The sequence below is a fragment of the Protomyctophum parallelum genome (assembly GCF_964188405.1).
Source record: "Protomyctophum parallelum genome assembly, chromosome: 9".
NCBI classification, from domain to species: Eukaryota; Metazoa; Chordata; class Actinopteri; order Myctophiformes; family Myctophidae; genus Protomyctophum; species Protomyctophum parallelum.
This window is the reverse complement of record NC_139706.1, coordinates 8,891,179-8,917,990: the sequence shown is the minus strand read 5'-3', so window position 1 is coordinate 8,917,990 and position 26,812 is coordinate 8,891,179. Positions and strand designations below refer to the sequence as shown.

The 26,812-nt window shown below is 43.5% G+C and overlaps 1 protein-coding gene across 1 annotated transcript in view; it reads right to left on the bottom strand.

Moving 5' to 3' along the window:
• The window catches only part of slc36a4 (solute carrier family 36 member 4), a 163,372-nt gene that overhangs the window by 80,443 nt on the left and 56,117 nt on the right, over positions 1-26,812 (bottom strand). The gene's annotated exons all lie outside the window — the stretch shown is intronic.

Sequence of the window (26,812 nt, the reverse complement as noted above, 5' to 3'; positions counted from 1 at the left end):
TTCATGCTCAGAATCTCTCTCTCTCTCTCTCTCTCTCTCTCTCTCTCTCTCTCACCGTTCTGCATTTGAAGATTCTCTTTGTTCTTTGTTTTGCTTGTTTGCTATATTGCCTTCAGGCATCCAGACGCCGCAAAAGTGTCAAACTGCAGAGACGTGCTTATTGGGCTGTGTCCACAGAACGTACTTTTTGGAGCAGCAGAGCTTTGGCTCTCATGTCCAGAGCACTTCTGATAAAGTGAAAAGAGCACACAGAGCATGTATTGGCATTGATGATGTGCATGCACAGTAGAAACAGCTCTGTGCCCTATAGTCAAATAAATCTTTTTAAAAGTTCTGTTAAAAGGCCTGGGCCGCGGCTCAGTGGTCCAGGCACCTTGGCTGGTGATGCAGTCTGGCAGTGTGCCGCGGGTTCGGCTCCCGATCCCGACGGACTTCACTGCATGTCTTCCCCCCATCTCTCTCCCCATTTCCTGTCGGCCTACTGTCTGTCCCTCCATGGAATGTGTAAGATAAAGGCGAAAAACATAAAATAAAATAAAGTCCTGTTAAAAGTCTGATTTGCAACAACACACAGGTCCTGGACCTGGTGAGAGCAGGAGTGGACCTGTGAGGGGCCCGGACCGGAGTCAACCCAATAGGATTTACCTGTTCCCGTTCATTTTTCCATAGATTAATTTTATTGGCTGTTTTGATTGACTCATTGATTGATTGCTGCCGATGTCGTGCCGAATCAATCAAACAACGCTTATGTGGAAATCAACTGGAATTTTAATGCACATAACCTATAAGCACGAATAGCCTAGGCATGCAGGTAAACCTGGACTTCTTGTTGTGGTTGTGGTAATGCTTCAAAGTTGGTTTGTAAATTGCCAGGTTGTCAAGCTACTGTACATCCAGCAAGCCAGCATCAAGATTCCATGTGTGTTGATCTTCTATGAGATTTCTTAGCTTACGTATAATTCTTGATGACTATTTCTGTGTATGTGATGTATTACCATGTGTTGTTCTTGCATACTGCAAGTCGCTCTGGATTAAGAGCATCTGCCAAATACCTACAATATGAATTGAAATTTGTAAGAGGAGGGAGGACAGTTTTAACAAACCTCAACTGATGTCGATTGGTCAGTCAAGAAAACGGACACTGATGACTATGAGCAGCACTCAAGTAGGGCTGTCACAATTACACATGTAGGCGTTCACTTCAGGAGTTTGTACATCATGTACAAGTGAGTGGTCGATAGGAACGTGATATGTAATCACACATTGCAAAGATTGACAAAAATCTGCTAACAGCAGAGAAGTCGAAATTAGACTAAACCTTCAATAAGGCTGTATCACGTCTTATCACCAATGATGCCTTCCTTGTGTCAAGGTTATAAAATCACAAGTGAAGTCATTGAAGTCATTGTCCAAGAACAAGCAACTATTTCAAGATCGTAGCCTCATTAGCAAAGTCAAAGAGCCTGAAGCGTTGCACGTTATTAAAAAGTCACGGAGAAAATTAAACGCTGGCCAAACCCATTTAGGCCTAAGGCCAATTCTAAAAACGCCTCTAAATCCTGATCTAAGGTTTCTGAAAAACTTCAAATATTTATATAGCAGCATCAAAAAAATTACATTTTTGAATACTGTACATACTGTACAGAACCCAAATATGGGTTCCCGGCCTGAGGGGGTTAAAACGCACAGCGGAGGGAAAGAGACTAGCAAAAGCAAACCCTGCAGGGTAATAGGTTGGGCCATACTGTCTGGTTGTCGGATCCAGGCTGGCAGGCAATAACTCACAGGCTTTGTGAGGCGTCCTCAGATCTTAAATGGATTACTAGGCGACTGAAGCCATTGTTCCCCCTCGTCCCGGGCCATGTCTAATTCATCAGAATCATCACGCTGCTGACCTCTCAGCGACTGCACAGCGCTGAGTTCAGAGGGCCCCGTACACTGGGTCCAAAGACCCACAAGAGTTCAGAGGGCCCCGAACACTGGGTCCAAAGACCCACAAGAGTTCAGAGGGCCCCGAACACTGGGTCCAACGACCCACAAGAGTTCAGAGGGCCCCGAATACTGGGTCCAAACACCCACAAGAGTTCAGAGGGCCCCGAACACTGGGTCCAAACACCCACAAGAGTTCAGAGGGCCCCGAATACTGGGTCCAAACACCCACAAGAGTTCAGAGGGCCCCGAACACTGGGTCCAAAGACTCACAAGAGTTCAGAGGGCCCCGTACACTGGGTCCAAACACCCACAAGAGTTCAGAGGGCCCCGAACACTGGGTCCAAACACCCACAAGAGTTCAGAGGGCCCCGAACACTGGGTCCAAAGACTCACAAGAGTTCAGAGGGCCCCGAACACTGGGTCCAAACACCCACAAGAGTTCAGAGGGCCCCGTACACTGGGTCCAACGACCCACAAGAGTTCAGAGGGCCCCGTACACTGGGTCAAACGACCCACAAGAGTTCAGAGGGCCCCGAATACTGGGTCCAAACACCCACAAGAGTTCAGAGGGCCCCGAACACTGGGTCCAACGACCCACAAGAGTTCAGAGGGCCCCGAACACTGGGTCCAAACACCCACAAGAGTTCAGAGGGCCCCGAATACTGGGTCCAAACACCCACAAGAGTTCAGAGGGCCCCGAACACTGGGTCCAAACAACCACAAGAGTTCAGAGGGCCCCGAACACTGGGTCCAAAGACTCACAAGAGTTCAGAGGGCCCCGAACACTGGGTCCAAACACCCACAAGAGTTCAGAGGGCCCCGAACACTGGGTCCAAAGACTCACAAGAGTTCAGAGGGCCCCGAACACTGGGTCCAAACACCCACAAGAGTTCAGAGGGCCCCGAACACTGGGTCCAAACACCCACAAGAGTTCAGAGGGCCCCGTACACTGGGTCCAACGACCCACAAGAGTTCAGAGGGCCCCGTACACTGGGTCCAAAGACCCACAAGAGTTATATCTTTTGTACCTGGTGTCATGTCATGTATGTAAAATCATTGCTGTAAATGTTCTTTTTTTGTATACAGGGCGCCACTGAAAAAGAGACCCTGGTCTCAATTGGATTCCCCTGAAATAAAGGTTTCAATCAATCAATCAATCAATTGGCCGAGTGGCGCGCTACGAGCTTGTAGGTCTGCTATTTTTGAAAAGTCGCAGAACGACTGACATAGAAGCATAGCTTTTTCAGAAAACTGTCAGGATGTAGAAGACATTTTTAGAATCTGATCTCAGGTCAAAATGGAGCTTAATGAAGGAAGAAACTACAGAGAAACACTGTAACTGGGTCTCTGTCTGTCCAAATGTCACTTTTTGTGCCACTTCACTTCAGTCTTTGTCCGTACCCATGCATTTGGGGATATGACCATATTCTTTTTGAAGGGCGCTAGCTCCTCCTATGCCCAGCTTTGTGTGTCTGTGTGTACCCCATAGCATTTGGGGGGGGGGGGGGGTGATTGACAGGCAAAGTGCCATCTGCTGGTTAACATTTCCATTGTAAGATGATTTAGAGACAAAATACTTTAAATATTGTTGTGTATGTGTAAATATTGTAGAGTTAATACATGCATGACATGACATCTGCTGAACTCAACAATATGGTGCAGCTTGTGAATGCCAAAACATAATCATGCCTGATTAATCAGCGTGCCTTCACAACAGCAGTTTGGCCTCTACTTGACCCACTAAATTGTATCCATGCACGGCGCCACTGAAACACTTACCAATCGATAGATTCATTTTTATATTAAATTCCATCAAAGACCAGCCATTGGTATTATCGGCTGTAGGATTTTATAATTATTTGCCTTATAATTAGGCCTGCATTAGCCCATTAAGTTCTGGAACGCATCTGTGTCACCTTAGCTTTTAACCACTTTAACCATTATGTTAAACTTTAGCTGTTCAGAAAAATCTACAAGCTCATAGCGTGGCAGCAAGCAGAAGAAATGTGAAAATGTGGCGCAAATCTTTGAATATTATATTCTTTCACAGCAAATGTTTTTAAGTCATATCTTTGCTTCTGAAGGGTCCCTGGAACAATATATTTTCAGTCAGCGGCCAAATACACCTTTTGGGGTCCTTGACATGAAAATGTTTGAGAACGACTGCCATAGAAACATAGGTTTTTCAGAAAACTGTCATGATTTAGAAGACATTGGAGAATCTGGAGTCGGATCTCAATGCATTATTGTCTGATTGCCACTCTTAGGTCACTACTCACTGCTCCACCTCAGACTCCAGCTTGGAGATAATGGGCATCCACACAGTCTTCATTAGTCAGTTGGTAATTATGTGTCTGTGCGAGAGGAGAGGACAGCCAGGCAAAGACACCCATAATACAAACCATCCCCACAACCGCACATATTGGGCCTGAAGTTGTTTAAACCCACATTTTGAGTGTAAAGGAATTTTCCAAACTTCTAACATTAGTAGTTTAGAATAAGGCGTTCTAAGTGGCCTTCCGCGAAATACAAAATAAAACAAAATAAGATTACTGAATCATTCTACTAATGTGGGAAGATTGGAAAATGCCTTTACACCCCATTACGGGTGTAAACAGCTTAGTGAATCAGGCCCTACGCACAGAGACCAAAAAACAAACAAACAAACAAGCTAGTTGTCAAAATGCATTTCAATGGGAATACGTATCCATTTGGAGGCAAATGGCTGGCCTGGGGAAACACTAGGACACCAGACGATAAACACACCTTTCTGACAGAGAGAGGGGCGACTGTGGCTCAGGAGGTAGAGCAGGTCGTCCAATGATCCATGGGTCGGCGGTTCGAATCCCGGCTCCTCCTGTTATGTCGAAGTGTCCTTGGGCAAGACACTGAACCCCAAATTGCTCCCAATGCTGGTTGGTACCTTGCATGGCTTCTGCCGCAATCGGTGTATGAATGCGTGTGTGTGAATGGGTGAATGTAATGCACTATGTAAAGAGCCTTGGATAGCCCAGGCGGTGGCGTAACCGTCTGGGCACCCGACTGGTAATCCAGTCGCAGTGTGCCGCGGGTTCGACTCCCGAGCCCGACACGGCCTTTACTGCATGTCTTCCCCCATCTCTCTCCCGTTTCCTGTCAGCCTACTGTCTGTCCCTTCAAAAACGAATAAAAGGCGTAAGCCGCAAAAAATATCTTAAAAAAAAAAAAAAAAAGAGCCTTGGATAAAGGCACTACATAAATGCACCATTTACCTTTTAGAGAGGAGAAACTCCCACTCCATGGAAATGCACAATCCATTTTTAAATGCCATGCCAAGTAAATAATACACTGGAATGAAAGATAATAGCAGGCCCAGTCGTCTACTGGTCTCTCACTGTCTCTACTCTTTCTAGCTTTGAAGTCACACCTCGTCTGTGTTTTTGCTTTGGTTGTTATCTGTGAACGGATGCCATTGCCACATTCAATTTGGTTACGCAGACTCTTCACATAATAGAGCATGTCCGAAATAAATGTCAGAGATGATGATGTAAATATGAAATAAAAGCTTAAACATGTAGCTAGGTGTGATGTTAGAGTCCACAGAAGTGAACTTTTCAGGCCTGATTTCTCAACTCGCTGTTTCTCGGCAAGACATTACTCTAAGTACATTAGGTAAATGATATTACCTAATTAAAGACATTACTCTAATTAGATAAGGTAATTACATTACCCTGCTCTTAACATCACTAGAAGTGTAGCCAAAGTTGGTCTACTGCTCAATGCGAAAAAGACAGAATGCCTGCTTCTGAATGAAGACACCCAACCGTCGACTCCATGGATGGCAGTGACATCAAAGAAACTGAGGAATTCAAATATCTTGGATCATACGTAGTCAGTAGCAGAAATGACTTCCTGACAAGGAAAGGACAGGCCTGGAGCGCTTGCAATAAGCTACATCTTATATGGCAGTCAGACATCTCAAGAGCTTCCAAGATCAGAGCACAGATAGCCACAGAGCAAAAGGCCAGGACATTTCGGATATTCTTCTGTGGAGACTACCCTGCCCATCAAGAGGAACAAACCGCTCACATTTCCAGATGTTCTGAGTAGGGACACAGGACTGACTGTGAATGAACTTGGTGTGGCAATGAGCAACAGAGACCAGTGGAAGCAGCTTGTGTCGCAGATCTCTCGAGGGCACACTTAAGCCATATCACAGTAGCAAATATCCTAATGTATGTCACTCTAGTATAGTCTGTTGTGTTGCCTTTCAATTATTGAAAGGCAAAATGTGACTATACTTTTATTAAAATGACTGTCAGTGGGTTTTTTTTCCATTCTATTAAAGCATGGAATCATAGCAAAAATAACGATGCATTGGTTAATTAGAGTGAATACATATCTCTCTCATTCAGAGAGAGTACTACAGACACCTATGCCATCATGCATAGCGGGGGTGGCATTTCCATGTTTTCATATCGTCTTTCACGCCTCTGAGTATGACTAGTCTTTAAATGAGAAAAAGAGGTTGCGCATCAGCAATGGATTTCAGTGGAGTGCCAGCCTCAAATCAAGTATACATCAAAAAATACGAATTAAAAATTCCAAAAAGGTAGCACATCCAAAAATTAAACAAGCGGGGGACAAGGTACTCACATTTCCATTTCTTTATTGGCAAACACCAAGTAAGTTACGCTGACGCGTTTCGGCTATGCAGCCTTCATCAGAGCATGACTATGACTAGTCTTTGTTTGATGATCTCTGACTGGGACCAGAAGGAAAACAACTAGCATAAACACAACGGTTTTTACAAAATCTCATTGCTTATACATCTTTCTTTGAGATTTACATTAGACAATTAAAAATCCGATTCCCCGATTCCGATCTTTTGAAAATCATGTGATCACAACTTTGCACCCTTCTGTCACTTAAAGTGTATCACTTTGGAGATTTTTGTATTGCATTGTACTTTGAGGGGCATCATGGATGTACTATTGTCTGTAATTGTCACGTACAATGTAGCATTGAAGTGTCATTTAATGTCCGCCTCTTGGCCAGTTCTCACTTGGAAAACTTTGTCTCGATGTGTTTTACTGGTTAACCCATTCTGAACGGGCACCCATTTTGGTGTCAGCATCATGTTATGCTTTAGCTATTTAAAAATAGCAGATCTACAAGCTCATATCGCGCCACCGAGTGGCGCGATACGAGCTTGTAGGTCTGCTATTTTTGAAAAATCGAAGAGCGACTGACATTTTTTTAATCTGATCTCAGGTCAGAATGGGTTCATCAGACCAGTGTGTGTCCGGCAGAAACCTCGTATGAATCTGATCTCAGGTCAGAATGGGTTAAATAAAAATTGCAGTTCTGCCAGTAGTTTGCTTCATTGGTATACCCCACACTGGCTCAGGTGTTGGCGGGCCCCGGGAGGGTTTTCAATCTGTCTCTGTCTGCGTTGTTGGAAGCCTTCGAAACATCCAAGAGAAGAGCAGGTTGTCACCATGTCAGCACCGTGGTAATGCGATCCAATTTCAAAGCAACCTCAGGCTTTACTCTCAAATTCTCAAATGTTATGCAAACACATCCCACTCAACACGTCTGTAGACTACAGTGCTTCAGGCCTCAGTTGTAAAAAAAAAAAAAAAAAAAAAAAAAATCATCACTTTGCCTACCGCAAGTTAGTGAAGTATATTTTACTCCCACTACACTAACTAAAGTACTAAACTACTAGAGACAAAAGGCTGAATGAGTTTCTCTATACTAAATAGCAAACTGCAGACTGTAGGCCAAAACATCAGACGATGGGATGAAGAAACACGCAGGCAGAGAGGTGAACTGAAGATCCATGGGGTTGTATTTATTGAAGGCAAAAACCAATACAGAATAGCATCGCTTCCCGCAATCAGTAAAACTAAGCCGTTTTCCTGTAGCAAATCATATTTTACTCATCATATTAAACTACCGTACCGTAGACAGATGCATGGTATAAACCAAACCGTTAAAAGGTTTTTAGAGAGATTGAACGGGAGAAACCGAAGTATGTGGGCCCAATTATATTTATATATCACCGAAAATTGATTTCCAGTGCCACATTAACCCATTCTGACCTGAGATCAGATTCATACGAAGGTTTCCGCCGGACACACACTGGTCTGATGAACCCATTCTGACCTGAGATCAGATTCTAAAAAATGTCAGTCGTTCTTCGATTTTTCAAAAAATAGCAGACCTACAAGCTCGTATCGCGCCACTCGGTGGCGCGATATGAGCTTGTAGATCTGCTATTTTTCAATAGCTAAAGCATAACATGATGCCGACACCAAAATGGGTGCCCGGTCAGAATGGATTAAAGAACATGCACGGCTGACTTCCAATGAAAGATATATTATTTTTTGTTCAGGGCAGGCCAGTGGTCCTGAATGCTGACGGGACCATTATTTGTAGATGGGACCATCAGGTTGTCTGTACACTACCACACACATATCTATCTACATAGCAGGTTCTTCTTATCGATTCCCCCCCCCCCCCCCAGCTAAATAATGCCAGGTACAGTAAATGGGGTTGAAGATACTGCTTCTGCTGTGTGTGTGTGTGTGTGTGTGTGTGTGTGTGTGTGTGTGTGGGCCTGTCTGTCAAGGAGAGAGCCCGGGGCGACTGTGAGAAAGTGCTGAACAGCTGTGAGTGAGAGTGAGCTGCTGGTGTGTGGGTGGCGCGTGGGTGCGTGGGTGTGTGGGTGTGTGTGTGGGTGCGTGCGTGCGTGTGTGTGTGTGCTTGTGTGCAGGTGATGACCCACACAGTGCCCTCTGATCAATGGCTCCAGTAGAAAATATCATTGTTCTGCAGTCTCATCTCTCATGAGGATTCGATCCATGCTCAGCTTGACCTTTCCATAACACACTGATGTTCAGGTCTTTCCCATATACTGTACAAGCTCACTTTTTTTTTTATCATACCTGTTTTTGCAGGCTTGCCCTCCTCTTCTCCTATACTGTACCTCTACAGCCATACGTTAAATATACTGTAGCGTTGTAGTCGAGTCCACCTAAAGTGAGTCTGAGTCGAGACTGAGACCGACGGGAGGCGAGACCAAGTCCAGACCGAGACCAGATTATTATTATTTTGTTTGCGCAGTGATATTTCATTGCATTGTAGTGACTCGTGACTCGATTGGACTCGGTGGGGGGAAAACCGACTCGAGACGAGTCAGGGACTCGAGATCTACAACAGCCAATATAGTGTATTGTGCTGGTGAAGAGGTTCGTTGGCTGTCTATAAAACAAACAGGACAATCTATACCGTGTGTTGTAGATCAGAAAGCGTTCAGCGAACACTTTCCCTAATGAACCAGATTAGCCCATTCTGGGCAGGAATCCCTTATGGTTTTTATAAACATTATGTTACAATTTAGCTATTGAAAAATAGCAGATCTACAAGCTCATAGCGCGCCACCGAGTGGCGCGCTACGAGCTTGTAGGTCTGCTATTTTTGAAAAATCGTAAAAATGTGGCGCAAATCTTTGAATATATATTCTTTCACAGTGAATGTTTTTTTAAGTCAGGCCTAAATGGGTTAAGAAAGGCTGATGAAGCACAACCGACAGAGTAATGATGTTAGCGCACAGACATGTCCTCGGGGAATTATCCGCTTCACACACACTACCTGCCTGGTGCCTAAAAAGAGTGTGCATGCGTACCGTTACACACATACGCACACACATACGCGCTTGCAAATCAAATGAGTCTGTGAATGGAACTCCTTGGACAATAGTGCGTCGTATAAACCCCGTTTATCAGTGCCGATTAGAGAGGTATTCCAACAGGTTTATACTGAGCTGCTAGATTACCCTTTTATTGTGTGGTTACGACTTTTGGGTTTGTATAGGGGAGTTATGGAAGGCGCTGTTAACAGGCCGATGTGAAAAGGTGGGATATATTCCTCAGCCTAGTAGGAAAGTCTGTGAAAGATTTCAAGTAAATTGCACGCCATGTTCATGATTTGAGGCTTTTTGTTCAAAATGGGGCCAATCCTGCACATTTTGAAAGCCAATGTTAGCCAATCAGGATGGAATATGCAATATCGGACAGATCTGTCTTGATCATATGACTATAGAGATACTGTGTTAACGATTGGACAAAATATGGAGGAATAATATAAAAAAAATGTGTTTTACAAAAGTCGGCCTCCTGGTGGCAGGCCCCAGGCCCCTTCGGCCTGGTGGAGACAATTAACATTGATTTTACAATATAAATCGGGGGGTCCCAGAGAGAGAAATGCCATTAATGGGGGTCCGTAGACTAATGCCAATGTCAAACTGGGGGTCCTTGAAATTAAAATGGCTGAAAATCAGAGCCGTGCAAATCTTCTCTTGTGGGGGTCCTTGGCATATCTGTTCAAATGGGGGTCCGCAGGCTAATTATGGCCAATTTGGGGGTCCTTGACAAAAAGTTTGGGTACCACAGTGAAGGAAAAAAAGGTTCTGTAGAAATGTGGTCATTTCTGATGACAAAAATAATCAATAACCTTTTCTCGGTGGCCGGGCAAAAAAAGAAAAAAGCTTCCATCTGAAAGCTCCAGCATGGCAGTAACAAGATCGGGTCGAGATTAGAAAGCCATGCTGACATTTTCCATTTCAATGCTTTAATATGTACAGACGGCTTTGCTTCCCTGCTACTACTAACACCGTTATCTTGGAGGAAATCAACAGAAAAATTAAAGTATTGAGAGCAGTGGATTAAAGAACATATTATGTATACATGGTGGGCACTGTGTGGAAGTCTGCGCGTGCGGCTGCATGGAGACAGGTGGCGTGGAGATTGTTTTGGTCTTAAAGTCTTCCAAATTAAAAAATAAATTGGCATTTAAATTGAGTACAAAACACTGATGCTGGCTTTCAAAGCAACCACCTCTCGGTACCCCCATATCTTCAAAGTCTGAATGGACTCACCCCCACCGCGTTCGCTCAGAGTAGCCAACACAGGGAGGCTGGCAGAACCTTCACTAAAACAGCCGGGACACGAAAAGTATAGTTAAAGGGACACTTCACCCTTTTTGCAAAAAAATATATGTTAATGACGTTTAGAAGCTTTAGAACACTTTCCTGGGGGTCTTTATGTGTGTAATATGTGGTTTTAGCTATTTTAGATTGTAGCAGTGAGCACAGTGTCTCTGATGTCATGGACACTGGTCTCACTACCTTCCTGGACTACAATTCCCATAATTCTTTGGTGCACTGCTCCTCATTGTGGATAGGGGGAAGGGCTGTATTACTGAGACAACATGTAGTCCAGGAAGGAAGTGAGCCCAGTGTCCATGACATCAGAGACACCGGGCTCACTGCTACAATCTAAAATATCTAAAACAACATATTACACACATAAAGACCCCCATGAAAGTGTTCTAAAGCTTCTAAACGCCATTAACATATATCGTTTTGCTAAAAGGGTGAAGTGTCCCTTTAAATATTTGTAACGTATATATATATAAAACAAAACACACGCACGCACGTACATGCCTGCACGCACGCACACACATACACGCACGCACGCACACACACACAAACAAACGAACTTTAGCCACGAGACACACCACCGAGCGAGCTAAAGCGCACAAGTTGCCCAACAGCGACTATGTCAACAACAATGTATATACAGTATAGGCTATGGGATTCGTTTTTACGTCCGGAGACTCCCGTCCAGGACAGGCTTCAGACGCGCCCCCTTAGGAGGCTCAGATCTGAACCCATTTTGATTTGGCGTTGCGACCGCATGCCCTTGCTGACGTCGACCCCAGGCAAGGTTCGAACCCACAACCTTCCGCATGAAAGGCATTATGCTCTAACCGCTACACTAGGGCGGCCCCAACGATGTATAGGCTATGATTGTGGTGTAAACAATGCACCCATGCCTCACCTTTCACCTCAAAGCAGCTGCACGTTTTATTCATTTTGAATAAAAATCTAACCTGAAAGAAAATGCTGATGCAAAAACATTTCCAGTTCAATTCCGACCCGGGGAGAAGAAGCAGGACCATGGAACTGACGAGAGAGCACTGAACTGTCACCGTACATCTAGTGTAATAGCCCTTTTAAAAAGCGCGCATACCGTATGCATCTTTTACGACACCATTATTGTAGCAGTCCTGTTGTCTTCTAAGCGGCGTCATCAGTTTTGTTATGAGCCGTCCCTTTGAGTCCAACAAACAACGACCGGCAAGCGTTTACGGTTTACACCTGCATGTGTGATAACGCTCCACTAAAGCCACAGAAAGGCGATTAACTTTAACCCATTCTGACCTGAGATCAGATTCATACGAGGTTTTCCACTGGACACACACTGGTCTGATTAACCCATTCTGACCTGAGATCAGATTCTAAAAATGTCAGTCGTTCTTCGATTTTTCAAAAAATAGCAGACCTACAAGCTCGTATCGCGCCACTCGGTGGCGCGATACGAGCTTGTAGATCTGCTATTTTTCAATAGCTAAAGCATAACATGATGCCAACACCAAAATGGGTGCCCGGTCAGAATGGTTTAACTGCCCAGCGTCAGTTGGAACCATACATGGGCTTCAGAAGAGTCGTTAGAAGATTTGTCCTCCCGTCGGACGGAACGTCTCCAGGCAGTCAACAGATGGGCTTCAAAAGACAGAATTTCCATCCTGGGCAGTTTTTCTGTGTGGGGGAGAGCCTACACTCGACCTGATGGCGTCCTGATCGCAGACATCATCATCACACACTCCTGTGTTGTTCCATAGCAGAAAGCTAATTTCATTCATCCTCTCAGTCCCCTTGCTCATTTCAAGATGTTCATGTTTTTTAATCGCCCGTCCTCCCTCATAACCTCCTCTGTTTTCTAACAGGATCTATGTGTGCCTGTGGTGCCCCTAAACAGGTGGCCAGCTCCCTCATGTATCCTTGCATCTTTCTTCTTTATCTCTTCCGCAAAAACCAGTCATGCCCAAGATGTACACTTGTACACTATAGAGCGTCGCAGTCCCACCCCCTTTCATTACGACGCCCAGGCCCAGGAAATGATTCCCAATGCATTTTTCCCATAAATATTTTAAAAAATTGTGTTTGTTGTCATGATTTGTCACGACAAGAGTTGGCTTTGTCCGCGGCGTGAAATGTCTATGAGGAAAATGAACGGAGAATCTATACCTTCCACTCCATAACAGCACAGTCAGGCCTGCATAACCTGCCCTGGAGCACCATGGACAGCTCTCACTGTTCAAGTGGGCTAGAGTCACTCTGCCACATATTTCAGAACCATGGACAGCTCTCACTGTTCAAGTGGGCTAGAGTCACTCTGCCACTTATTTCAGAACCATGGACAGCTCTCACTGTTCAAGTGGGCTAGAGTCACTCTGCCACTTATTTCAGAACCATGGACAGCTCTCACTGTTCAAGTGGGCTAGAGTCACTCTGCCACTTATTTCAGAACCAGGGACAGCTCTCACTGTTCAAGTGGGCTAGAGTCACTCTGCCACTTATTTCAGAACCAGGGACAGCTCTCACTGTTCAAGTGGGCTAGAGTCACTCTGCCACTTATTTCAGAACCATGGACAGCTCTCACTGTTCAGTGGGAGACTCCAGTCACTGCCAGATCATTTCAGAACCATGGACAGCTCCGACTGTTCAGTGGGACATTCAAGTCAGAACCATGGACAGCTCAAATTGTTCGTCGGGATAAAAAAAATGCTTAACCCATTCTGACCTGAGATCAGATTCATACGAGGTTTCCACTGGACACACACTGGTCTGATGAACCCATTCTGACCTGAGATCAGATTGTAAAAATGTCAGTCGTTCTTCGAAAAAAAAAAAAAAGGCAGACCTACAAGCTCGTATCGCGCCACTCGGTGGCGCGATATGAGCTTGTAGATCTGCTATTTTTCAATAGCTAAAGCATAACATGATGCCGACACCAAAATAGGTGACCGTTCAGAATGGGTTAAAGGGCCACTTTGCCCCTTTTGCAACCAGATCTCATTTGAATGATGATTAGGAAAGCAAACAAACAGGTAGGAGCGCACACCAAGAGTAGGTAAACAAGTGCCTTCTTCAGGGTGTGATAGCCTGAAGAAGGCAACCTTGTTTGTCGAAACGTTGGTAACAATAAAAAGTTTTTCTGGCATCGTGACTACGAGCTGTGCGACCTCTCCTTTCTATTTTAATGATGATTAGGAAACAATAAACACTTTCCTGGGGTTTTGTGTGTGTAATATGTGTTTTTAGATCATTTAGTATTTCAAATGTCTGTTGTGTCAGACATTGGTCTCACTTCCTTCCTGGACTACATGTGTCACACCTCCACGCAGTGCACCAAAGCGTTATGATCATTGTAGTAATACTAATTCAACAATCCAGTCAAACCCCAGTCAAACACACAGACTTCATTATTCTTCTGGCCATAGGGTGCACATTTCAAATTGTGCTATACTGTTATCTACTACAAATACAATTAACATTGAGTGACCGCAGTTACTTCCAGCGGTGAAATGTCCCTTTAGTTTAGGAATATACGCCGACCCACGCCTCGGCACTAAGTGGTGCACAAATTGGTCTAAGTGGCCGCCAGCCAACGTCAGATCTCGTGAATGTGGTAGGATTCCTGTTGCTATAGATCTTGCGACAGTGTGTTGCAGGGACAGGGAAAAGTCAATAACAAAGTTCAGGAGGAGTTTGGCCAGGAGTTCTAGTTCTAGACTGAGCTAGACAGGGAGAAACTGGAGGACTGTGAACAGGGTGAGTGTGTGTGTGTGTGTGTGTGTGTGTGTGTGTGTGTGTGTGTGTGTGTGTGTGTGTGTGTGTGTGTGTGTGTGTGTGTGTGTGTGTGTGTGTGTGCGTGTGCGTGTGTGCGTGTGCGTGTTTGACACAAAGTTGTTTAACCCATTTTGACCTGAGATCAGATTCTAAAAATGACAGTTTTCTGAAAAAGCTATGTTTCTATGTCAGTCGTTCTTCGAACTTTCAAAAATAGCAGACCTACAAGCTCATCGCGCGCCACTCGGTGGCGCGCTATGAGCTTTTAGATCTGCTATTCTTCAATAGCTAAAGCATAACATAATGCTAACACCAAAAGGGGTTCACCGCCCAAAATGGGTTAATGTTTATGTGTGCTTGGGGCGCTTTACTAACGATACAGTTTGAGATCAGAACAAAACACAATCGATACACGGAGGGGTTGATTGAAGTTCTTGGCCAGGTGTGGAACTTGCTCGATCGTTCAGGCATTCAGAATGTATAACAGCTTACAAATGTCATTACACTGGTATGGTCAAGGGGGATGATGTTTGTAAGGCATTAACCCATTCTGACCGGGCACCCATTTTGGTGTTGGCATCATGTTATGCTTTAGCTATTGAAAAATAGCAGATCTACAAGCTCATATCGCGCCACCGAGTGGCGCGATACGAGCTTGTAGGTCTGCTATTTTTGAAAAATCGAAGACACTTTTAGAAACTGATCTCAGGTCAGAATGGGTTGATAATGAAACTGTCAGGATGTAATAGACATTTTTAGAATCTGATCTCAGGTCAGAATGGGTTAAATTCTGTATTAGATTAGTTTGTTGTTGATGAAAGAGGAAGCTGTGCAAACACTAATGTATCCAGACACTCAGATTAACCCATTTTGGGCGGGAACCCCTTTTGGTGTTTTAAACATTATGTTATAATTTAGCTATTGAAAAATAGCAGATCTACAAGCTCATAGCGCGCCACCGAGTGGCGCGCTATGAGCTTGTAGGTCTGCTATTTGAATGAATCTCAAATCTTTTTTTTTTTTTTTTTTTTAAGATATTTTTTTGCGGCTTACGCCTTTATTGGTTTTTTAAGGGATAGAAAGTAGGCTGACAGGAAACAGGAGAGAGATGGGGGGATGACATGCGGTAAAGGCCGTGTCGGGTCCGGGAGTCGAACCCGCGGCACACCGCGACTGGATCACCAGTCCGGTGCCCAGACCGTTACGCTACGGCCTGGGCGAATCTCAAATCTTTGAATATATATTTCAGAGCGAACATTTTGGACTAAAATATTTGCTTCTGGGGGGGGGGGGGGTCCCTGGAACGACATATTTTGAGATGGGGGTCCGTGGCCCAATAGAGATAATTCTGGGGGTCCATGACATGAAAAAGGTTGAGCACCACTGACACAGAAACATGGGTTTTTCAGAAAAATGTTAGGATTTAGAAGACTTTTTTTTTAATCGACCTCAGTCCAGAATGGGTTAAAGAGGAAGCTGTGCACAGAGTAATGTACAGTTGTACACAGACTCTCATACATAAGCCCCCAGGGCTTCTTGCCTCCTCCTGGCACTTTCCCTTTTCTATTTGCATGCTTTAATCTATTGCTCTATGCTGTGATAAAATAAAGAATGAATAAGAAAAATCAAATACAAGACACGCACTTTAAAAACTCACACACAGACACGCACTCACGCAAAGGCCCATGATGTCTTCACTGTATAGCAATAAATGTTGTATCTGCATTTACTTTCACTTTGGTACTTTAACCACACTGTGCAAAAAGCATGGAATACGGATGTGTATATTACAGGAACTACAGAAACTTTCCAACAAACTCCAGTAACCTCCCAAATTGTACCATATACGGTATATTACCGTATATTACTGTATATATGCCTGCTAAACTTGAGGTTTACGGGCATAATTACCCGTTAACTCCTCTGTTCTCGCCAGTCACAATCAATCAAGTCAACCCACCTTTGAAATAGGTGTTGGCATTGGACTTTAAAGTTGCGGACTCCGTTTAAAGAGAACATCGTCATGCTGTGTGTTCGCTGATGAAAGCAAAGTTTGCAGAAACTGAAATCAATGTCTGTTCATCATTGTGCCGTTTTCCCATCTGTTCTTCTCTCCAGCCATTCGCCTGTCTCCCTTTCACAGCTCACAAGGTGCTTAACCCATTTTGACCCGAGATCAGATTAAACAAATGTCTGCTACATCGTTCTTTTTCAAAAATAGCAGACCTACAAGCTCGTAGCGCGCCACTCGGTGGCGCGCTATGAGCTTGTAGATCTGCTTTTTTCCAATAGCTAAAGCATTACATAATGCTAACACCAAAAGAGGTTCCCGTCCAAAATGGGTTAACGTGCACATTTCAAGTAAGTTTCCATTTGTACATAACCGCCGACCGGTAAGTCAAAGTCAAGGCAAAAGTTTGCAAATCACCAGGTCTAACTATTCTTCCTCACTCGCTTTCTCTGTTATTTGATCTATTTTTTTACTAATTTGGGTCCCCGGGAAATGTCTAGAAATGTCTCTTTTGGGCAACGGACTAAAAAGGAACCACTGATCTAAACAACATGAACATTGAGAAGTATCATTCAAAACTAAAATGGATGGCTCTAATAAAATGTGTGTTATCTTGTCTTTGTCGTTTATTTCTGCAATTAGCCGTGGGAAAGCCTGTGTGTGTGTGTGTGTGTGTGTGTGTGTGTGTGTGTGTGTGTGTGTGTGTGTGTGTGTGTGTGTGTGTGTGTGTGTGTGTGTGTGTGTGTGTGTGTGTGTGTGTGTGTGTGTGTGTGTGTGCGCTCGCGCGCGTGTGTGTGTGTGAGAGAGAGAGAGTGAGTGCGGTCCAACATGAATCCCATGCTGTCCTATAACTGGCCAAACCCTTTCTACTGCTCCATATGGCCATAATTATAATATTGTATACATATCCGTCAGAAGAAAAGAACACAAACAAGCTCCAGAGACGAATGTATTTCCATCGTGGCACTTTCAAGTTTTGGTGTGATTGGTATAGATAGAAGTATAAGGTCAGGTCAGTAAAAGGACTGTCAAGGTGGGCAATCTGGGCATGATATATTTAGCTTCATTCAGCCAGCAGTGAAAGCAAAGATATGGTTTTGAAGAGATGTTTGCTGTGGAGGTACTAGAGATGCTCCGTCTCTGTGTTAGCAGAGATGCTCCGTCTCTGTGTTAGCAGAGATGCTCCGTCTCTGTGTTAGCAGAGATGCTCCGTCTCTGTGTTAGCAGAGATGCTCCGTCTCTGTGTTAGCAGAGATGCTCCGTCTCTGTGTTAGCAGAGATGGAGCATCTCTGTGTTAGCAGAGATGCTCCGTCTCTGTGTTAGCAGAGATGGAGCATCTCTGTGTTAGCAGAGATGGAGCATCTCTGTGTTAGCAGAGATGCTCCGTCTCTGTGTTAGCAGAGATGCTCCATCTCTGTGTTAGCAGAGATGCTCCGTCTCTGTGTTAGCAGAGATGGAGCATATCTGTGTTAGCAGAGATGCTCCGTCTCTGTGTTAGCAGAGATGCTCCGTCTCTGTGTTAGCAGAGATGCTCCGTCTCTGTGTTAGCAGAGATGCTCCGTCTCTGCTAACACAGAGATGCTCCATCTCTGTGTTAGCAGAGATGCTCCGTCTCTGTGTTAGCAGTGATGCTCCATCTCTGCTAACACAGAGACGGAGCATCTCTGCTAACACAGAGATGGAGCATCTCTGCTAACACAGAGATGGAGCATCTCTGCTAACACAGAGACGGAGCATCTCTGCTAACACACACAATAGGTGAAGATTATATTATTGCCCTGTTACGGGTGCTCCACCCGTAACAGGGCAGGGGAACTGGGAATTGGCTTAATTATCAAACTGGCATAATGAAGGGGGGGGGAGGGGTGTGGGGTGTTCAGCAGCGTAACATATTCATTATTTGCCTACCCCTGAGATTGCCGTCATTGAAAATTTCAATAAATAAATATTTTGAAAAGAAAGAATCTGCATAAACTTCAACTGAATCTGCGCAAACTCTTCACAATCCACACAAACACAGATGTCCAGGTATTAAAACCACCTGTACCAACGAATACCAACCAAATTATCTTGTATACGGATTTATTTGATTGTATAGTAGTCGATCTCTATACTCTGTCAAAGCAAGAAAGAATAACATGAGACTGCTTTCTTTCAGTGCCGTGTAAACAATCCACATTTCTTCCATGTAGCCCATGTTTTGTAATTGCATCATAATGCTATTATTATGCCCATGGATATACAGAGTGAACTCAACCATTATAAATTAATATGACAATACCTTTTATATAACATGAATTATGTTTGTTATTTACAGCTAGGTATGGGGCGAGATGGAAAAGGGGAGACCGTACCCGCTACCGTTCCAACCCTGGCTCGACCCCAACCTCCAACCAACACTAACTATCCAACACCAAAAGGCTGAGAATACACAGATATGTCACTGTGGATGACATTCTGACATTCTGGTGCTACACCAGGATGCTGCGTGCAGTGCTAAACATCAGCAGGAGAGTACATGTCACCAGCAATACCCTGTATGAGGGAATACCAAGGGTGAGCCAGAAAGTAGCAGCCAGGAAAATGAGACTATAGCAGGACACTGCCAAACACATCAAGAACTGCCAGCCAACAAAGTAGTGCTGTGGGAACCAACACATGGGCATCGATCAAGAGGACGTCCCACATTAACCCATTCTGACCGGGCACCCATTTTGGTGTCGGCATCATGTTATGCTTTAGCTATTGAAAAATAGCAGATCTACAAGCTCATATCGCGCCACCGAGTGGCGCGATACGAGCTTGTAGGTCTGCTATTTTTGAAAAAAATCGAAGAATGACTGACATTTTTAGAATCTGATCTCAGGTCAGAATGGGTTCATCAGACCCAGTGTTTGTCCGGCGGAAACCTCGGATGAATCTGATCTCAGGTCAGAATGGGTTAACATATGTGGATGTACTCAAGAAAGATGCAGGGACGCAGGGTCTCACACAAACAACATCTGCAAGCATTCACACGAACCAAAACAAAGTGGCTCTTCTACAACAGTGCTGCCTCAAAACAGTATGACGTGAGGTGTGCCCTTGGTTTTCCTTGACAACCGCCAAGTGAATATTGCCTATACTGTATACAAAAAAGAAGGAATAATAATAAGTAATCTTAATAATATTTTGGTCATGTCAATATAGATAACATTTACTTACTTACATAGGCCTACTTATTGGCAATGTTTCAAAGCAGAATGGCAGAGTGTAGATTGGCAATCTTCGCTATGAATACAGTTGACATATTCGAGCTTGGCAGGGGTGAGGGTAAAATAATCAACAGCATGTCCGCTCCAGAGGTTTTCTGCACAGCACTATACATGACAAAAGGAAGTACTGTAGCAAATGATTCAAGCAACTCAATGAATTCCTATTCACCAGCCTCACGTGGGCGGGCGGCGTACCTAGTTGTGTGTGACTGCCATTTCAGCCGTAGATCGTGTGCGTGTGCACGTGCGTGTGTGTGTGTGTGGCCAAAAAAAAACTAGTGTGCACTAAAAGTCTGAATGAATAAAAACCCTACACTGTGCATGTCTGAATGAGTAAAGACATGCAGGCACAGAGAGGTGTAGATCACCATACCAGTACATACATGCACTAAACACGCCACAATGGTATAGAGACACACCCCTACAGAGTAATAAGATATATCTCCTAAAGCCCTATAGACACACACCCCTACAGAGTGGACCTGGTGAGACGTAGGAGGGCCCCGGACAGGAGTCAACACACAGAGCCTAGTCCTTCCACGCACCAGAATCTGGCTCTCCCAGTCCTGGCAGAGTAGTTATGGAGTAGTTCCAATGGATTGTGTGGCCCTGGTCTTGCCCTAATGGAACTGATCGAGGGTAGCTACTGGGACGTAAGTCGGGACTTGATCACCCCGGCCGGGTCACCTGAGTGAGGGGAATGATGACCTTGGGATGCATCACTGAGGATACGTCCCAGGTGCATCCATGCATTGTTTTTTAGTTCTGACAAAGCAATTCCACGGATGGAGCGCGGGGATTGTCTAAGTGTTGAATTAGACAGAAAAGAGATCTGAGAAATACATTCACCGTCACAAATTCCATTATGGGAAACTAAGGATTATTACTTTTATTTTGTTATCTCGACCATGCAATGCACTCTGGCTCATGCATGGCAGACAGATTTGATATATGCCACGATACAGAATATGTCCACTCCCTATAGAGCGTCGCAGTCCCTGCCCCTTTCAGAACAACGAGTGGCCCAGGAAATGAATCGCGATGCATTTTGACCATAGGCATTTCTTAAATTATTTATTTGAAGACCTTTTAAGCGTCGTACGAAGCCAACTCTTGTCGTGACAAATCATGACAACACACACAATATTTTGGACCAAACAAATAATTACAAAGAAGAAAAACAACAAAAAAACTTTCTAATTCTTTGTTTGGTCCAAAATATTGTGTGTGTTGTCATGATTTGTCACGACAAGAGTTGGCTTCGTACGACGCTTAAAAGGTCTTTAAATTAATAATTTAAGAAATGCCTATGGTCAAAATGCATTGCGATTCATTTCCTGGGCCACTCGTTGTTCTGAAAGGGGGAGGGACTGCGACGCTCTATAGCAAAGATCTGATAGGCAGAATGGGTTAATGGATGTACTATTAGCTAATTATGTCCACAGAGCTATATGGAAATGCGGCATAACAACTGGGGTTGTGGGGGGGTCCCCAAACGACTGTGACGATCAGGGGATGTAATCATCATTGTGACAGACAGGCCTACTACCGCTAGCCCGGTCATTTTATGTGACGTCTGCTCTCCAACATATACCCCTCTAAGGAGCCCATATAATACCCGCCATAATGACCCCATAATAACCCCCACCCCTCTAAGCAGCCCCTTCAACACACTCCACTGCAGTGCCTGCACTGAGAAGCTCTAATGTCCATTTCCCTTTCTTAAATAGTATAGTAGGTAAGTCTTGCAGAGCCATGAGGCCCATAGGGCAGTGTTCTATCTCCTGTTTCTGTAGCGTGAGGCAGCTCGATGTACAAGCACTCCCCCTGGACATGATGTACAAAAGTACACCTCTTGGACATGACGCTAGTATGTCGCAGAGAATTAACCCCAATCCAACCCTTTGGTATGACCCGGCCGGGGGATCGACCACCGACCTCCCAGTCCCAGGGTGGACACTCTGAGTCTAACCACAAGGCAGCCATGGCTACAGTAGGATATTTTTTTTAATCAGTTTTCCAATGCATTTTGGCTCATGGCAGACATATGTGCTATGCCACCACCACGGCTAGAAGATTTCCACTCCTCTCTATCTGATCACCAGAAGGATTGATGGAATGATACATAAATAAACAAATGGACAGACAGTCGGGGGATATGAGCAGTGCAATGACTAGATGTAGAGTGCTCAGTCATCACACCCCCACACCTCCATGAATCTCATAATCCATTGAGACCTGGAACGCATCAGTGTCACCTTCGCTTGTAACCATTATGTTATACTTTAGCTGTTGAAAAATATGATATCTACAAGCTTGTGTAGATCTGCTATTTCTTTTATCGGGAAAACGTGTACAAATCTTTGAATATATTATCGTTTCTCAGTGAACGTTTTTTAAATCAAATCATTGCTTCTGGGGGGGGTCCCTGGAACAATTATGTTCAGATGTGGGTCGGCGGTCGAATACATATAATTTTGGGGGTCCTTGACATGAAATAGTTTGACTACTAACATAGAAACATCGATTTTTCAGAAAACTGTCATGACTTAGAAGACATTTGTAGAATCGGGTCCTCAGCTCTCAATGGGATAAATAACGATACACATGAGCAATAACATGACTGGGTAAACTAATATTTATTTTCATATAATATCAGTTTCCGGGTGGCTCCACGGTTCAGTAGCTGATTCAATTTTTCCAAAAGAAGATTGGATTTTAAACAGAAAAAAAAAGAAAAGTAATCAGACCCTCTGCGTTTCCCCTTCTGTTGACACGAATCTATCCATCACCCTCTCTCTAAAGCGATGGATTCTTTCCTACACCTTAACCCATTCAAACTGGGAAAGCATCTGTGTCATTTTAGATTTTAGCTACCCTATATTGGCCTCAATATAATATTTTGTTTATAATCGGGGACTAGACAATTTGACATTCAATGTTCTTTATCCACTAAATGATTCTTGAAAAATGGGAGTCGTCTTATAATTAGAGTCGTCTTATATTGGTACAATACGGGTATATATAGATATAAAGCAATCATGAACAAACATTCATGAACAAAAAAAGAATCCTGCATCAGTTATATTAAAATGTACATGATGTTTTTTGGACCCTCTAGACTTTCATCAAGAGTGTCTATAATGGCCCAGGCCGTAGCGTAACGGTCTGGGCACCGGACTGGTAATCCAGTCGCAGTGTGCCGCGGGTTCGACTCCCGGACCCGACACGGCCTTTACTGCATGTCATCCCCCCATCTCTCTCCCGTTTCCTGTCAGCCTACTGTCTGTCCCTTCAAAAATCAATAAAAGGCGTAAGCCGCAAAAAAAAAAAAAGAAAAAAAAAAAAAAAAGAGTGTCTATAATAGCAATAAAAGTAAACTCTTCGGATGTAGAACAGTGCTTTAGTACAGTGGTTCTCAAAAAGATCCACAAGCTTTTGCAAGCATTTTAACATATTTTCTGCGTTTGAAAAACAATGTTGATTTTTCTCAACAAATCTTCTCTTCGGTTTTTCACATTGGTCAAATACAAATATTTGAAGTATATATATATATATATATATATATATATATATATATATATTATAAATTTATGGGACGTTGGCACAAAAACGTTTGAGAACTACTGCTTTAGAAGGCCTTTGTAGTCTCGGCCTCTGGTCTTAAAGGGTTAAATGCAAGCTTATGGGGTTTCGTTCGTGGTTGATTCTGCGTCGTGTTTGAGCTCCAGCAGCAGCAGGGACGTTCAGAAGAGGAGTTATTCTTTTTGTAGTGGTGGCGGCCTTAACGTCTTTAACAGATTATAGCTTTTAAAGTTGTGTAAAACAAAACAAAAAGCGAAAACCTGCACTCACAAAGTGTCAGATAAAAAGGCTGTCAGACAAAAGAGTTGAGTCGAGCGAAAAGGACAGGTTTTTTGGACTTTCGTAACTCTCACACACCGTCTTCAAATGCAGTTGAAGATTTTTTTAAGGGAAAAAACACGATGTTTCGTTAAAACATCCCTGCGACGTCGCTCTACCGTTTCAGCGCTTCTGACAAAAATGAAAGTAGCTACATAGTGCCCGGAATGGTTGATTTTTACTACCGGTTCAGCAAATCATCTGGTAGCTCTTCACAATAACGTTTTTTATTATGGTTCTCTATGATGGCATTGTGCGCCAACCACTAGATGGGGCTGTTGGCTGTCAAAGAGTTACGTAAAAGTATCAATACTGCAATGTAGAAGACCTACTGCATTATAAGTAAAAGTCTGGAATTAATATTTTGAGTAAAAAGACAAAAGTATTGGCAGCATAATGTACTTAAAGTACCAAAAGTAGAAAGTACTCAGTATGCAGAATGTCCCATTTCACAATGTTTTCAAATGTATAAAAAATGTTTTGAAAATAGCCGATCTACAGGTTCACAATGTGTCGCGTCACATCACAACACATTGTGGTCTTGTAGATTGGCCATTTTCAAATGGCCGAAATGTATGGGGCTGAAGTGGTTAAGTACGAGTACTTAAGTACTTAGTTACTTTATACAACTTTATACAACTGTGGAATGTTAGTGTGAGCACCTAACCTAACACCTCCTTCACACAAACGTGTGTGGTTGTCCTTAATTCCGTGCAACAGATATTCATATATTCGTTCCCCTCTTATGTTCGACAACACAAATGCATTAATGCAAATTCATACAAAGTGCATTTAATAGCACTCCGTGAATAGAATGTATTAACCCATTCTGACCTGAGATCAGATTCATACGAGGTTTCCACTGGACACACACTGGGTCTGATTAACCCGTTCTGACCTGAGATCAGATTCTAAAAATGTCAGTCGTTCTTCGATTTTTCAAAAAATAGCAGACCTACAAGCTCGTATCGGGCCACTCGGTGGCGCGATATGAGCTTGTAGATCTGCTATTTTTAAATAGCTAAAGCACGACATGATGCTAACACCAAAATGGGTTCCCGTTCAGAATGGGTTAAATAGCACTCCGTGAATAGAATGTATTATTAATATAATCAGGCAACTGAATTAAAGTCCCTCTCCAACCCGTCCTTTTCCAATGGGCACGTTAGCAGTCAATGGCTCTGGAGGAGACAGCAGGACAAGCTGTCCTTCTCACCCATTGAGATAAATAACGGGATTTATCCATATGAATAATCGATTCCATTTCAGTAGCAAGAGCATCAAAATGTCTTCTAAATCTAGTCAACCAGGCCTGCAGTATAGGCTGTACACTGGACAAAATGTGCATGACATTATATAAATAAACTGAAATACGAGGAAATAACAGAGGGAGAAACAGTATCCACAATCAACATTAATAAATGCCAGGGACGTTAAGACGAGATTAATCCAATTTGGCACTGATTGCCAGGGACGATAAGACAATTTTTTTCCCCTTTAAAAAGAAAATCCATATTTTGAAAATTCCTCTAATCTGGTGTGCAGGTGATGACATGCACAATAGAATAACATTTTCTTTCTTTTATTTATAATGGGCTTCGGTGGCAAAACTGGTGACCACCAGGTGGCGCTGAAAGAGTTTAAGCGACCACCCGACAGGAGTTTGTGTACTATATAGACGCTTAAAAAAAAACTGCTAATCAACGTCTAAATTAAGCTTAGACCGCTAAAAACAACTTGCCTTTTTAGACCAGTTATTAGGGAAACTTTGACAGAAAAAGACTCGCTCACCATATAGAAAATAGAAGTAAAACTCCTTAAACCTTTGGAAAACAATATATTGTTTTGGAGCTCTTTACGAGCAAGTTCTTTGTCTGTGAAAATCATATAGCACTGACGAAGGTCCTAGGACCGAAAGTTTTACTTCTATTTTCTATACGGTGAGCGAATCTTTTTCTGTCACAGTTTCCCTTATGTTTTTGAGACCCGTAGTCAAGTTTGGAAAGAAAAAAAAGACGAAGAAAGTTGTAACAGTTTTCTCAGTGCTAGACCAGTTATTACCCATTTTTAGACAGACAGCCGTCTAATAGCCGTCTATCGCTAAAACACTCGAAAACTCTCTTAAGGGCTCATATGTGATGATTGAACTGTGGCAGGCAATGAGTTCAAACATTTCCATCATCGCAGTATGAAGAGGGCGATAAAGAGAAGAGGTAGTGATGTCTATATTCACAGATAAATGATGATGAAGACTAGGCTTTAAAGTGCTGTCTGGCACAGTGTTGTGTTTAAAAAAAAAAAAGATTCACTCAACCTCCCCAACTAAGTGCCTTTGAAAGATATGAGTTACACAGAGACGATTAAGGGAAAGGCGGCAGACAGACACCACTTCACAGTTTGTTCCTTCAGACAACAGGCGCAGAAAACATACACAGAAAACTTCACTTCTGATAGCAAAACAGAGTCACAGTTAGGACAACGAGCTTGTTTACCAGCCCATTTGAGCAAAATGCATCGTCCTCGTTGGGGACAGAAAGATACTCAGATAATTACACGGACAGAAAGTCAAGAGAGAAATCCAAACAAACACACCGTTGAGCCCGACGTAGCCTTGTCAAATTCCTTCAAAAACATTTTGACAATATAATCAGGAGTCAGTGGTCTAGAGCCAAAGCTCCACCAACGCAACATCGGCAGTGGAGTACCCTTCATCTAAAGATCAAGATCACATCTTTCTTTAGATGCAAGAAAGATGTATTGGCGCTGCTCTGCGGCAACATGGGCATAAGGGCTACGCTTGCATGCGGGCCCTTTGACAAATGTCTTCCTCGGGAGACAAATAATAAAGAACCTTGATGATAAAAAAGTGTAACATTCCCTGCGTTGACACTGACGCGACGCCCGATGGTGGCTGCAGTGGAGCGCCAACATAATACACAGTACACACACATGGATATGGAGGACCAGGA